At 40.1% G+C, this 16,596-nt stretch overlaps 1 pseudogene; it reads right to left on the bottom strand.

Moving 5' to 3' along the window:
* Nucleotides 1-15,508: 15,508 nt before the first annotated feature.
* Nucleotides 15,509-16,107, bottom strand: LOC121511548 (annotated as a pseudogene).
* Nucleotides 16,108-16,596: the final 489 nt, after the last annotated feature.

Below are 16,596 nucleotides of genomic sequence, written 5' to 3'. Positions count from 1 at the left end.
ATGATACAGATTTTTGTGCCTTATCTCATGTGTCCTCATGCAGACATCGTAAGGGAAAAAACACATTGCTCCATCCATGTGCATGTATTTTTCAAAGATGTCCATATCTCTGGGTGCAACATATCAGACCTGTTACAGGCAACTAGTCAGCAAGATAAGCTTCAAAATATATGGTATAGTTAATCTCTTTATGGGCAGTGACTGCAAAAAGTGGTGAAATTTAAACTCTTCAGGTCAGGTCAGGTATGGGAGCAAAGGCTGGTTCAGCTTTGCCACGTCAACCTTGGTCCTGTACTGCCCTTGCCTCCTGATGGCCATTGCCCTTCTCTGTGCCAGGCCAACACCCTGCAGGACCTTCTGGCTGCCCCCTCCATGATGCGTGCTGTTGTGTCTGGACCAGCCAGTATGCAATAAGCTAGATCAGGCCCAGGAAAGAGCACCAGGTGCCTGTAAAAGCACATATTAGGCAGCTGACCCTTCTTATCCTCACTCTCCTGAGCACATCAGTAGACACACAGACTTGCCAACGATACCCAAAGATGTGCCAAAGAGAGGATGTCATAAAGGAGTCCAGCTGGCACCTCTGGCCATCAGTCAACATTAAAGCCTCAGAAGAGTATACTAAGACCAGAGGGACCAAGAACCTAAAGACTAAAGACGAGAGACTTTTGTTTACCTGTTCAGATACCGGGAACACCACACTGTCTTGCTCAGCAAACCCACTGCTCCATGCACAAGTCCAAGTCTGCAGTTGATCTCAGCCTCGCAGTCAGTGGATTGGCAGATTACACTGCCAAGGTAGGTGAACTGCTCACTATTTCCACGCTCTCCCTATTCAAAGAGGACTCATCTATCAACATATAACTCATCTGTTTTGTTTTAAATAAGAATATCAAGTTGTGCAAAATGCTGGGTGTGTCACAAACAGCTGTTTGTCAAGAGGCTTACCCACAATTTCCACATACAACAGCTCTGCAGTGCCACGAATTTGCCTCGACCAAAGGCATACAACCTTGCACACTGGAAGCGTGTCTAGAGCGCTGCGTACTGAAGAAGGCAGAGATCATGGGAGAACTGCAAGTTCACTCAGCAATAGTATGTCAACAGCAGATTATTTTTTCTTTTGATTTGTCATACTTATAGGCATGGGTCCATGATAGTATTGCTTCCCGCCATTGACTGTGTACATTAAGAGGTTAAAAAGCTCATGTTTGCTTAAATGGTGTGTGGTTTTACATAAATTTCTGTGGATTTTTATTTCAGAAGTTTCCTTGTTAATGGCACTGTTGTAGCTCTGTGACCCACTGACCCTTTGCTCTCGCTGCAGGATGAGATGCAATGTTGATATGCTGATCATTTACAATTGGGAGTCCGTGCATTGTGTTGTAATTTGAAAGTACCAGATATTCTACGCTTTTGATTTCCTGTCTGGAGCTTTCTGATTGTTTGGAATTGATGTAGTTTTGCAGCAGCCAGTGTTGAAAATAGACCTGTGAAGCAGCGGAGAGTGCTTCAGGGACGGGCCAGCTCCTGGACTGAAGCACGTGCAGTGGAACTGCTCTGATTGACCATGTTCTTAATATGATGGCTGCCACGGATTGGATTGAAAAACGCTTTTCTGAACCAAACAGATGTCATTATTCAGGCTACCGCCAATATTTTCTACTGTCTATGGTAGCTTCCCCGACTAATGAGTCAGTTATGTAGCTGTTTACCAGAAGGCTTAAGACCAGTGTTTAGTGTAGTGAAGCACTACTGTGGCAGTAGTGTAAAGTGCTACTTCTGCTAATTTAGTAACCATGTTACTGTTACTATAAAAAAAAATAATCTTGTTACTTGCGTTACTATAAATCCTACAACTACCTGCAAAATGGAAGCAAGGAATATACAAATCAAGCGTCCCTTTTAAGGCCTACTCACGCAAAACTTCCTGAATTACTTGAATGACACATCAGCTCAAGTCCATCGAGGAGGGGGAGGGAAATGGCAAAGCCGTCCAGATAAGGACATCTTTTGAAGCTTGGAGATATGAACACTTCTTTGGATTTGTTGCCCAAAAGGCCAAGAATGTTAACCTGGCACGCCAGATGGATTGGTTTCACACATCCGTGTGGTGAACCACTCAAAGACAGCATTTGGGAAAGGGCAGAGCCTTTGAAAAAAACTGGATGAACGTTCTGTCTGTCACATCTTTAAGGGCCAATCAGAGCAGCAAAACATGTGACGTAGTCGCTACCGAGCTGCGCCCCCACCAAAGGAATAAACTCCATAGAGAACTACATAACACGAACCATGGCGACTGTAGACATGTCAGTACTCGACTTTTGTCGTTTTTGAAAAGAAAACAACTCACTGCTGTTCTTTGTTCTTCTTTTAACGAAGAAATGTCATCAAGTTCTGATAAAACTGGCGCTTTAGCAGCATCCACGCTAATCTCTTCTGCCATAATTGCACAGGCCTTTTGTTGTTGCTTGCTTATGTCACGACTCCACCCGAAAGCACTGCCCCTGGACGCTGATTGGTCCTGTCACTTTCTAACCAGGCCCAAACGGTTCAGACGGGAGCTTTGCAAGATGGATTCACCAGTGACAAACATGGAAAAGGGCGTATCCATCTGCTTTGCAAGGTTACAAGAATTTGACGTTGGATTGTAAAATGTAACCAGGCCAGAAACAACTCTCTGTCATCCATGAGTGCCATCTTTGAAATACCTGCAAAGACAGCATAACACAATATAGTGTATCAATATTATATATATTTTGTTTAGTTATGTGAAAATTTGTGAAATCACATGCAGTCAAGCCTGTGTGTTCAGCCACATAACCTAGGTTCTGTGCCTACAGTCTGGTGGGTCTCTCCTTAAGGGTCCACACTGACCAGTATCTCCAGTGACAAGTACGATAAAACTCATACAACCCTATTTTATAAAAGGAGATAAAACATTAAGAAATGCCCTAGAAGGATTTGATTTTTTTGTCGTTTTAAAGCACTGACCAATCCGATGTGTTGGCAGTGAGAAGGTTAAAGAGAGTCACGTGTTTCTGTAGGTGTGGATTATTTTTTTTAAACGTCTGAATTAACATCTACTTCTCTGCATCTCTTCATGATACTCTTTAATTTGGGCAGGCGACTGTGTGACGGCCTCACACCCTGTAAGAGCCACTCTTCATCCTCCTCTTCCTCCCTTCTGCTCACACCACCAGCAGGGCGATTATAGCCTCGCCACCATCACCCTGTTTACACCTTACGCTGCCACCAATTACCAGGCTTTGACACCTGAGCTGTCATCGGGAGGGGGGGCAGGTTGGTGGGTGTGGTGGTGGTGGTGGTGGGGGGGGGGCAGATTCACACCCTTGGCCACACTGTCGCAGCCTTACCTGAGAAAGATACACAGAGATGGGAGGGGCTAAGCAGGGTTAATGTGCTTGGATGACAATATGTCGTGCTATTACTTCAAACAAAAATATATTTTGATAAGAAAGTGATGTTTAAATGTATTTTCTGCTTTGAACATTTTTGCATTCCCTTTTTTCTTAGTGCAGCCAGTCTCGACTTCAGGGTCCCGACCTCCCTTGAGTTTGTCAAATATTTTTTTAAGATTTTGTGGATTATCTACAACCGTAAAAAAGTCAGGGGACTGTGCAAACTGTAAATAAAATAAATGCAATGATTTGCAAATATCAGAAACACAGATTTTATTCATAATAGAACAATAAAAAACATATCAGATGAAAGTGAGACATTTTACTATTTCATGAAAAATATTAGCACATTTTGAATTTAATGGCAGCAACCTCTCAAAAAAGTAGGGACAGGGCCATGTTTACCATCCTGTAGCATCCCCTCTTCTTTTAACAGCAGTCTGTAAACATCTGTGAAGTGATGAGAACAGTTGCTGGAGTTGTGGGAGAGGAATGTTGTCCCATTCTTGTCTTATTTATGATTCTAGCTGCTCACCAGTCCTGGGCCTTCTTTTTGGGATTTTTTGTTTTGTGATGTGCCAAATGTTTCTATTACTGAAAGGTCTGGACTGCAGAAAGACCAGTTCAGCACCTAGACTGTTCTACTGTGAAGCCATGATGTTGTGATGGATGTAGTATGTGGTTCAGCATTGTCTTGTCAAAATATGCAAAGCCTTTTCTGAAAGAAAAATTGTCTGGATGGGAGGATATGTTGCTCTAAAGCCTCTATCTACTTTTCAGCATTGATAGTGCCTTTTCAGATATCTGAGCTGCCCACACCATAGGCACTAATGCAACTCCATACCATCAGAGACTGACAACAAGCTGTATGGTCCTGCTCCTCTTTAGTCCATAGGACACGGCGTCAGTAGTTTAAATAAAAGTCAAACTTTGAAACTATTAAACAGTTTTCCATTTTGCCTTAGTCTAATTTAAATGAGCCTTGGCTCATGTCTTAAATCATGTTCATGTATAGCTTCTTCTTTTTATAATACAGCATACTCACATTTGTGGATGGCACAGCCTGCTGTGTTACCAGACAATGATTTCTTGAAGTGTTCTTGTACCCATGCAGGGATTTTCAGTTCAGAATCATGCCCGTTTTTAATGCAGTGCTGCCTAAGGGCCAGAGGACCATGAGCATTCCTTGTCCCTTGCACACAGAGATTTCTCCATATACTCTTAGCAGTCTTAAAGTCTCTTAAAGTCTTAGCAATTTTACTATTTTTCTGAAATTGCTCCAAAATTTTAGACAAAGTTTGCTGAGGATTTGAAATAGAGTCTGCCTCTCTAAAACACTCCTCTTACATCTAGTCATATTAGTGACCTGTTGCCTACTTCATTATAGTAGCACTTATTTTCGAGCCCTGTCCCACATTTTTTTGGCACATTACTGCCGCCAAATTCAAAAAGAGCTAATATTTATCATGAAATAGTAAAACGTCTCATTTTCAACATTTGATGTGTTGATGTTCTATTATGAGATTTGCAAATCATTGCTTTCTGTTTTTACAGCAGCCCAACTTTTTTGGAACTAGGATTGTGCAAATTAGTGTTTTACTTTTGCAAAGGTGCAAGTATAGTTATTGAATGAGCTGGTGTCTTTAATGCAGCATGTATGATGGTGTTTTTGTGTGCAGTGCTGCAGATAGAGGTGAGTGTGGTCCGCTCAGTGATAGGGTGGGACAGAGGGCTCGGCCTGGAGCACAGCCATGATTAATGGACACAGACACACAAACACAGAGCATCATCCCTCCTCTCTGTCCCATACTCAGGTCATGTCTTTTTAACCCCCGATGACACACACTTCTCACTTAAACGCACACACCTGGTCAGGCCTGTATGGAACAGTCGAGCTGTTCATCCACAGAGGAGGGGGGCAGTAACCCTGCGGCCGCTCTCTCACACTCAAACATTATCTAAAACAGGACATCGGTGCATGTGTGTTAATGAGCTGACCTGTTTGGTCCACCTGCTCTCCCCAGCTGGTCGGGTTGAGATGGAGTCTGATGCCGTAAATATCTGGAGGAGGCTCCGCTGGGCTTTGCCTCCCCTCCCTCCTCTCTCCATTTATGCCCTCTCGTCTGTCTCCGTCTCACTTCACCTCCCTCCTCCCTCCATCTTCTCCCCTCATCCTCATCTCCATGTTGTCGACCCCTCTGCTTTTCTCTGCCTCACCATCTCTTCTTGTGACCTCTTTCTCATTCCATCCCATCATTTCACCAATGTGTTGTCCTGTTGCCCTCTTATCTCTTCTCCTCTCTTTTTTTCTGTGTGCTCTGTTGGGCAGCATTACTCCTTTCAACAGCACTTTCTTGTTTAGTTGGTGGACTTACATTATTTTTATACCTCTGCATCAGCGATAGTCAAGGCCAGAGACATTGTTCTGTCTTAAGTTTTCTGTTTTAAGTCCAGTCCAGGCTTTGTAGGGATCTTGAGACACTTTGAGGGATTCTTCTTTCAAACTTTGCACAATTGTCCACTCTGACTTTAGGATGAAATAATTAGAGTTTGGAGGTCATAGGTCAAAGGTAGGGATGAGTTATTCATTATAGCAGCTATTTAAAATTTAGTCCTGTAGTCTTAGAATAAAATTACTTCATTTTAATATTTTTTTTGTTTATTTTCAACCTCTATAGTTTTAGTCTAGTTTTATTTGACATAAATCTTGGCCCTGTAGTGCTCTTGCCCCCTGATGGCCGTCGTCTAGACCCACATCAGGCCCATGCCCAGACTGCCCTTAAGGGGTTCTGAAGGGGAGAGCCCTCTGGGGCCCTGCTAAACAGCAAAATCATGGTCCATTTTAAAATCAAACTGTGATAATATTTTATTTTTAACATGAATAATAAATACTCTTTTCAAAGCAACAAAAAATAATGTTATTTATAAATTTTGTAGTTCAGTATAGACTTTTTCAAGATGTAAACCCCATTTTGTAAAATAGATTTTTTTTTGTTTTGCATTGTTAACAGTGTAGACCGGTAAACTGATATAAAGGATTAAGAAAGCAATGTTAGACTTTAGAGCTAAGCCATAATGTGCAGAACCATCAGGATGCCAGAAAAGGAAGAAACTTAAACAATTTAATGGAAAAGAACTGAATAATTGTGAAGAAACAAAAAGTGGCATAAATAGGCAAAAAGCAGCACTTTAAAGTGGCAAAAATAAGTTCTAAATATTAGGTGAAAAGCTGCAAAAATGGGTTAAAGGTGGTAAAAGAAGTGGTAAATAATGGCTGAAAGCAGCAAAAAGTAGTTTAAAGTGGCAAAGAGAAGTAAATATGGGTGAACAACAGCAAAAATTGGTTAAAATTAGAAAAAAAATGAGTGAAAAACAGCAAAAATGGGTTAAAAGTGATAAAAGAAGTGGTAAATAATGTCAGAAAGCGACATCTTAAAGTTAAAAGTGGCAAAAATAAGTTCTAAATATCGGTGAAAAGTAGCAAAAATGGCTTAAAAGTGGTAAAGGAAATGGTGAATAGCAGAAAGCAGCAAACAAATATTTAAAAGTGGCAAAAAGATGTTGTAAATATGGATGAAAAGCTGCAAAATGGGTTAAAGATGGAAGAAATGAGTGAAAAGCAGGACATAGGTGTTATAAGTGGTAAAAGGAGTAGTAATACAGGCAGAAAGCAACAACAAATGGTTATAAGTGGCAAAAAAAGATTTTAAATATGGATGAAAAGCTGCAAGAAATCCATTAAAATGGTGGAGCAAGTGGGTGAAAAGCAGCACATGGTCTTGCCATAAGTGGCAAAAAAGTTCCATAAAATAGTTAAAAGTGGTGAAATTGGTTAAGAAGTAGCACAAATAAAGAATATCAATATTGAAACCCAATATAGTTTTACATACTGTTCAGCTTCAGAATGGAGTGACTGAAATGCTGCATAAATAGGTTAAAAGTGATGAAACAGGTTAAAAAGTAGTACAAATAAAGAAATTTAAGATCAGAAACCAATAACAACTTCACACATTTCTAAGCTCCAAAATGAAGAAACTGTTAGCCAGGACGCTATCATCAATGCTACTGATCTTACACACATGCATTGATATCATCAAGAAATCACAACTAGGGAGGGCCCATTCTTCAAATATTTGAAGAGCCCATCTATAGACAGGCACATCCATGCCCCATGTCTCCAGGTGTCCCCCCAGCTGATCCCTCCGCAATGTTCAAAACTGCCCCGAGGTATGTCCCTAGTGGTAAGCCCACTGTTTTTACTGTCACATCTGACCATTATCATACTGTTAAAACACATTAACAACGTCTCTAAGAAAGTAGGTAACGGCCTTCCCTGTGCACGGGGAATTAGTGGTTTCATGTTGGACTAAAACAGTTGTGTTGGTGCAAACTGTACAACTCTGTTTGGGGCAATGAAGAAGGCCTAAAAAAACTATATTTGCAAGGAGCCCAACACAAATATGTTATGCTGCTTTGAATAAAAACCTTGTTGCTGAAAAGTGTTTAGGGCTTAGAGATATTTTTTCATACTTATTTGATTCCTCTGGCATTGATTGGCTGCGCTATCATGTCAAACATGCTGAAGCTCTGCTGTCTACGAAGAAAACAAAATGTGGAAAAATCCCCCCAAATATCTAAGTTATCTAAGTTAATACTTGCATTATCAACTCCCAAGCAAACACATTCACAGCACCTTCAGCACAATGCATCTGCAGCTGAATTATTTAACAGGAACAGATCCTCTCATCTGAAAGCAATGAACTTCCAACTGAGTGAAATATAGGCAGATTTAAAGTGTGAGCATGGCTAACAGAGTACTGCTACCACATACTGTGCACTATTACCGCCAGTGTAAACCACTAAGACTGATCAGTTCTGTTCCTGTCCTCCGTATTTGAAAGAGAAATGTATCTTATTTACCAATTATCAAACAAAAAGGAAAAAGAACTGCAGCCTGGGTGTCATATTCCTCCATGAGGTATACAACTGTCAGATAGTGACGGTACAGCGGTGGAAGGGTAGTTTTTTGTTTTTTTGCTCAGACAATTTTATTGGCTTTTTACAGGAAGGGTAGTTTAATAGTGAAGTTATTGATAGAATCTTTATTATTCAGTGTTGTAGGTGGGAGAAGTCGTTGCAAAGGATTTTTGATTCCAGGGCTGGTCTAATGTATGGAGGCCAAATTGCTGCATAAAATAATGACCTTTGAACTCCAAAATCTACCAGATTTACTCTTAAGTCTGAGTGTAGGATGTGCTAACATTGACAATACTGCACTCTTGAACAGTTGAGCTCAAAAGATTTGAATTTATAATAACCTTGACCTTGTACCTCCAAAAAGTTTTCACTTTATAATTCAGTGGATATTAGTCAGAGTTTGAAGAGAATCCCTCAAAGCACTCTTGAGATATGTTCACAAGCAGGGAATAAACACAAGGCCTGATTACCTCCGCCAAGGAGTTTATGCAATCGGCAGGATTTGTTATTTAGTTTGTTTGTTTGTTTGTTAGCAACATAACTCAAAAAGTTGTGGACGAATTTTGATGAAATTTACAGGAAATGTCAGAAATGGCATAAGGAAGAAGAGATTAGATTTTGGGACTGATCCAGATCACCGTCTGGATCCAGGAATTTTTTTAAAGGATTCTTTACTTGGGAGATAGGGCTAATGGCGGAAGTCTGCGCTGTTACCACTTTACACCAGGAGATGGCGAACATGAGTAACTTCAATCCCAGCAGCATTCGTAGGTGTGTTTCTATTCAAAGTTTTGGAGTTATAGAGCCTGAAAGACACACTCCCGGTCGAGGAGACGAGTCGAACAGAGAGAAAGACAGCAAATTGTAGTGAGAATACTCGAAATGCTGAGAGGAATAGAGGAATATTCACCCTCTGCCATGACTTCCAGTTGTCTGGTGAGACCATGGGTGAGACTGTCAGTGCATCTGTTGGCACCGGCAGGCAATGATCCCACCATGACAGTCCTCCCGTAGCAAAAGCCGATGCTTTGCCTCACCATGTTACCACCCCACCATGGAGGGAGTAATCTGCGAATGCTGTGGTGGGGGGCACATAGGTACGGATCAAGGAATGTTTTTAAAGGATTCTTCACTATTGGGAGATAGGGCTAATGGCGGAGGTCTGCGCTCTCTGAGTGCCTTTCTAGTTGCCTTTAAGTTTCACTTTTGACCACTTAAATTTCAGAGTTAATCTTAAAGGCAGGTGTCATTTTAAAATTTGTTCCTTTTCCTCCACAGTCAGTCTGTTGTTTCAGCGCGACCGCTGCGACCCTCCTCCACCCCAGCCACCTCCATTACATCCCATCAGTTTCCAGGTTCAGCTCCTTCATGCATCCTGCATCCATTCATTTCCACCTCCAAGCATTCACATCAGTTTTATACTCCTCAGAAATCTGCTCCTCATAAGTCTCTTACTCATCTTACTCACCACTCCCAGTGTCTAGACTCCATAAGTATCAAGGAACGAGACACAGAATGCTGGACACAACTGCAGGACACGGCGAGGTTCAGGCAAAAATCAGAGTTTTAATGGGAAATCAGAGTCGGTACACGGGTAGTCAGTCAAACTCCAGCAGAGGTACCAAAATCGGCAGGCTAAGGCAAAGGTCCAAAGAACACAAACAAGGTCGAGATGAGGAAGCTAAGACTATGAAAACAAAGCGCTGGGACGAGGACTATGAAGTGCAACGAACTAGCGGAGAACAAGTGAAAACCGGGTGCTAACATACTGTGGCTAATGAGTGCTAATGGTAAACAGCTGTGGTGATACGTGACAGAGGAAGCAAAACTGACGTGCAGACAAGGGGGTGCATGATCACCAAAATAAAACCGGAAGTACTGAAACCGAGATGTAAGTGTGCAGAAAGTGACAGAAAATAAAGAAAGCAGAGGAAGACGGAGAGAGTGACCAGACAGAAAGAGAGCACAAAGTGACAGACAGCAGACATGACAATAAGGGGGTAGCCTATCCTGCTGTCGGCCTCAGTGCCGCTTCAACTTTATATCACGATAGAATATATTTGCCGAAGACTGTTCACAGTTTCAAACATTGCCAAACATTTCCAAACTTGTAAAATGAATCACCGTTAAACTCGTATTAAGTGTCTCCTAGCTGAAATATGATTTTCTTTAAGATACATACATTTGTTCACAAAAGGCTCACAAAAATGGCCTTGACAGACAGCCAGATGGACAATGTGAAAACATAATGCCTCCAGATGTTGCCTTTGCAGGTGTTGAAGCAAAAGAAAAATGCATTAACTTGAAAAACAAAACAATATGGAACTTCATATGGAAGCATATCACTGAAATTTAAGACTTAATTTAAAGTGTCATGTTTGCCACCATCTCCAACAATGCTATCTGAGCTTTTCCTCTTTTTTCTCTCTGCATGACAGTTAATATCTACTCATCATATAATCAAAATTCTCTGATATCCCATTGACAAATACCTGCTCCAGCCTGGGTGGAAAAAAACACCTTGGTAAAATCATGCTTGTCAGGTAAAGCAATTTTAAGCTGATGCTGTCATTTAGGAATATCTTAGCAGTGACATTTCATTATTGCATTAACCATTCAATATGAAATAACACTTCCAGAGGCTGACATTCTTCAGTCATTTAAAGTTGCCTGAATGATGACAGTGAAAGTCTGAGTAAACTTTCACTTACTGCTGTTTTTCTTTCCCTGAAACTCTGATTTATACTTACACTTGTCTTCCAGCACCGGCTCAGTAAAGTCTTTTTTTTCCAGCCTAGAGTTTTACAGATTTTTATTCTGCGTTAATAAAGTTTGAGTTATTGTAATTTTATGGCATTGGACTGCCAGGGTTTGATAAAACAACGCCCCCCAACACTTTTTTCAATGTTTTACATTTGATTACAGAAAAAAGGTTCAAGCTGGTGTAACAGAGATCCATCTATTTGGGCTCAAATATTTATTTTTATTGTGTATTTTCTTTTTAATTGTTGTTATTTTCTATACTTATTTTTTCATCCTCAGTTGAATCAGGTCCAGCTCTATTAGCCCAGTTCTTGGGCAAAAACCCAACTAACATGTTTAAAATCACTTCCAAATTAAGATAAATGGTTATTCATATCTAAGCTTACTTTTTAACTTTTTTACATTATTTTTAAATTATTATTAAATATATATATATATATATATATATATATATATATATATGTTTGTGTGTATTTATACTTATATATATATAGCTATATACAGCATTTACACTTATTAGACCACCACCCAAAGTAAGGTTTATGCCACAGCTGCTCTAAATTAACAGCATTGGTAATTACCAAAATAATTTTTTTATGTTTTTGCAATGGTTAATACACCAATATGTGGATGCTTTTTAACTGAAATGATATTTTAATGCTAAAATATAATTATTATTGTTATCCATGAATTTTCAAATATACTTATTTACAAAAAAAAAAAAATAGTAAAGCACATTATTATATCTTGATTAATATGTCAAATTAAAGTTATTTACTTACATTCCTGAACAGAAAAATGAGTTTTAGTGGTTGAATGTTATGCTTGATTCATTTCTGACTTCTCAGAGAAGTCCAGTGAGCCGGCTCAAATTTGGGTATAAAAAGGTGAATTCAGTTTGAAATTCCTCATTCCTGTTCAAAATGGTAAAACGTGGAGAGCTGACTGAAAATGAAAGAGTCCACATTAAAGCACTTCATGATGCTGGATGGTCTTTGAGACAAATATGACAGGTGGTCTAATAAATTTGTTAAGCACTGGATATATACTTCCCCTAATTTTGGGTCACTGAATATTTGTTTTTGCAAAAGATTTTAAAAGCATAAAAGATGAACTGCTGTTTGATTTTTGCTCTTAAGTAATCAAGATCTAAATGCAGTACAAGGGGATTTTTTAAAAAATGTGTTAAAGCAGACAGTCAAAAGCCTAAAAATGGTCTTGTTTTACCTTTCAAAACTTAAAATAACCAGAAGAAAGGAAGGAAAAAACAATTTTAAAATAAACTGCAATGAGTAGTTGATGAGTAAATGATGAATAAAAGCCCTCCAACAGATTCAGTACAGTAGAGAGAAATGAGCCTTGAACTGTTACTTTAACTATTTTTGTACCTAATGTATGCTTTGTACTGTGCTATATCTAAATAAAAATCTCATAATCATTCCTTATTTACCTCTAAAATGAATCAAAGGACAAATTCTTAAAAATCTGCTTCTTAAAACATTAAACCACTTTCAAAACTTTGATGCATTGGCTTAAAAGGTTGGTCTGTTGCAAAAGCCAGGCCCTCTGTTACTCCCACTCAGTCACTGGACACGTCTATAATCCAATCTACAGGAAAATAGTGGTTGAAGGAGTATTTCTACAGATGAGACTGTTTTACCTAGCTGGTTAAATACGTCCTTTATTTAATTAAATCCTAAAATTTCCTCTCTGGTGTTTTTCGTTGTGAAAGTGTCATTTTTAAGAAATAAAGCCCTTTTACGTAGCACCTTGAAAATATGTAAATTTGACAGGTCTTATATGTCGACTTAAGTTTTCTTGCCTGGGAATGAACAATAAACGTCAAAGGAAAGGGTTAACAGATTCCATATAGAAGTTAAAAGAAGATTTATTTCTATGTATAATTAAGGATTACACATTCTGACCGTTCTCTGTAGGTCTGCCAGTGTTAGTGTGATGAGTAAGAACATAAATACAGGCTCAGGCAAAGCTTCTGGAAAGCTGCAGCTAATTTGGCCAAGCCACAACGAGACCAAATTAAAGAAAAAATTCATACTGGGAAGGAATAACAAATCCCAGGCTAATATATAAAGGGTCACACTGAGGACATAGCCAGCCAAATCCTTATTCCACACTGGATACCAGTGGTGTAGCATGGTGTGGGGAGCATTTTTTAAAAAAGCTCAATGAGACCTCAAATCAACCCTCTTTTTTTTTTTAAAGGGAATATTTATCTTCTTTAGGAGGAAATCTAACATCCCCAGATATGCTATTATAACCTCTGTTTTACATGAGTACTTCTAACAGATGCAGATTTGAACAAACCAAAAACATATGCTCTCTCTTAGTAGATCCCATGCACATTCAAACTCAATTTCAGCAATCAGTATTCACAAATATGCACACAAACCAGGCAGAAGACCCATTGTTCACATCACTAGATCTGTAGTTGTCCTGTCGTCAATTTTAAGGTCAACTTCATGCTGTAGAAGTATTTTAGTAAACTCCAAGTGTCCATTATCACTACACTTGCTCATGGTGTTTGCCACTATATCTAAAGGCTGTTTTATTTCAGAAATATTGAAACCATGATGTTTTGTTTTGAAGCCCTTGACAGAGTCCTGCCTGATCACAGTCTAACTGTGGTATGACCATAGTGTCTTCTGATTGGTAGTGTTGTAGTATTCGAGAGCAGTCTTGGTCTTGTGACCAGTCTCAAGACCACATTTTTAATGTCTTGGTCTTGTCTCAGACTCAAGAGCATTTTTACCTTTACCTTTTAGCATTTTTTACTGGCCGGAGTTTCCATCAAGACCAGTAAAGACCAGCACTGACCTGCTATTCTTCGACTTCATTAATGTGATAATAAGGAGAAGCACTTGCTAAAACAACAAATAGCTACACCTGCAAAAACTCAGACATCAATTCATCTTATTTCTAGACCAGAAACACCTCTGAACACTTACTTTAGGCCTCATTCAGCCGGCAAATCTAGATAAACATCATTTTCAGATATTCAAAATAATTCAGGCCCTGTCAGTGACTTTTAACTACATACAAGGATTTATTTTTTACAAGAAGTTAGTTAAACAAATTTGTTAGGATTTGAGATTTTTGCATGTTGATTTTTGCAAACCTTGTTTTTATCAAATGTATTAAACAGAAAACTAAGATTAAAGACAGAGAATGTTTGACTCTTGACTTGGTCTCCACCCCTAAAAGTCTTGGTCTTGTCTTGGTCTCGGAACACACTGGTCTCAGGCAAGTCTTGGTCTCGGATAGAGTGGTCTTGAGTACTTCACTACTGATTGGTTACTCCTCTCTTTTACCCACTAAGGGATGCAAACTTGGCTTCTAATGGGAAGTGAAAAAAGTGAATCAATTAAAGGGTGCTGTAAGTTTAGCATACATATACCATGCTACTCTCCTATAGAAGACACAAGTCTTGGGGAGAAGAACTACAGTACCTATTGTCATTGTTGAGCTCTATGGTGACAAAAGCTGTACGTAAAATCAGAATAATTTGCAATCAAATGATAAGATTTGGAGCAAAACTGATCAACAGCATTACTGAATATCCCTACACATCAGTTTACAGCTGAAAACACTGTGGTCTTGGGGTTTTGCGAGGGAGGTTCCACATTAGAGACCCAGGCCTGGATCCAAGTACACTTGACCCTGGTGTGAACACAAGTGTTCCAGACTTAAGAGCTGTGTCTGAGTCAACTTGAGGAGGTGGTCTCATGTCAAGCCCTGTACAGGACTGTTTACTTCATCTTGCTCCCACCCACTCCTCTGTAGAACGTGCTGTTTTTCATCATTCTTGTGTCATGGACTGATCCTGGGTACCCCACATCCAGAAATTTACCATTTGAGTCACATATTGTCTGCATGTTGATGAAGTAAAGCCCTTGTAGCTGAGGTAGTCCAGTCCATGTGGCTGTGTTGGTTTGACTCTTACATGGTATTGCCCCTTTGACACTGCGGTATTCTGGGATTTCTGACAAACTGGCAAATCCTTCACTCACTGCTTGCAGCTCGTTAGCTTGTGGGAAAGAGATAACACTGCTCAGGTCATCCCATATGTTTTGTGCCACCCTGTGGATTATGTGACAGACTTTTGGGACATTTAAGACAGTCGATACTACCCGATAGGATTTTTGAATAATTTTGTTCCTTTATTACTTTCAATAAATAAAAACAGCAATGTTAACTCATGTAGCTCATAGGATTGCCCATTTAAACACAAATTAGTTAACTGTCATTTTGCAACCATAGAGAACTAAGTAGTTTTAAAATAGATGGACTTCAGTGGAATCTTAAGTGGGCTTCAGTGTCTCAGGACCTCAGTACTCTCCTTCATCCTCCTCTGCCACACTATCAGGGGCAGCCTCCTCATAATACTTCTCCAGAGCAGCCATATCCTCTCTGGCCTCTCAGAACTCCCATTCCTCCATCCCCTCTCCAATGTATCAATGAAGGAAGGCCCTCTTGGTGTCATCATCATCAGATCAAATTTGTGGTCCAGTTGAGCCCAGGCCTTGGCGATGACAGTGGTGTTGCTCAGTACGCACACGGTCCTCTGTTCCTTGGCCAGGTCTCCTTCACAGTGGGGGTCTGGTAGTTGATGCCCACGTTGAAGCCTGTGGGACACCAGTCCACAAACTGGATGGTGGCAATGGCTGAATTTACATCTTTGGGCATCACATCTCTATGGTAAAGGCGGCAACAGGCCATGTATTTGCTGTGACGAGGGTGGCATTTCACCATCTGATTGGCTGGTTCAGCAGGCATTGGTGATGTCAGCAACTGACAACTACTTGTTATTGGTTTTCTCTGCAGAGATCAACGCCGCGTAGGTGGCCAAAGGGAAGTAGGGCACCAGGTTGGTCTGGAACTCAATCAGGTTCACATTCAGGACACCGTCAATGCGCAGCGGCAAAGACAGTGAAAAATGATCAATGTAATCATATTACAGCATTAGGTGGCTTTCACACTAGGGGCCCCGCCCCAGATCTGCGTAAACTCAAGCCCAGTGTCCGGTTCGTTTTGGTCAGTGTGAATGCAAACGAACATCTAGGGAGGTGGTTTCAGGCACGAATCAAGCGGACTCTGGCATGGTTTGGATGGCACATAAATGCAACCACGCCCAGATGAGGGATAGAGTCTCATCAGTTATATGAAGTTATTGTAAAAACTAGACTTCTTCCCTAGTTTGTTCACATTTTTCCTTAATAAAAAGTGGTTTTCATCTGAAACACCTCAACAAACGGTCTGTAATCACTCACCTCATGAATAATCACAGATTGGAGTCAGTGAGATGAGATGCAAAGGCAATTAAGGTCTCCTGTCTCCTTAGAAACCGCTGTATTCGCGAAGCACTAGCCCATTCAATCCTCTGAGCTACTGGTAGGTGTGAAGATACGATGAGTGA

This window comes from Cheilinus undulatus, linkage group 6 (assembly GCF_018320785.1).
Source record: "Cheilinus undulatus linkage group 6, ASM1832078v1, whole genome shotgun sequence".
Taxonomy (NCBI): Eukaryota; Metazoa; Chordata; class Actinopteri; order Labriformes; family Labridae; genus Cheilinus; species Cheilinus undulatus.
Note: the sequence above shows the minus strand (reverse complement) of the source record. Positions and strands in the feature narration are given on the sequence as shown.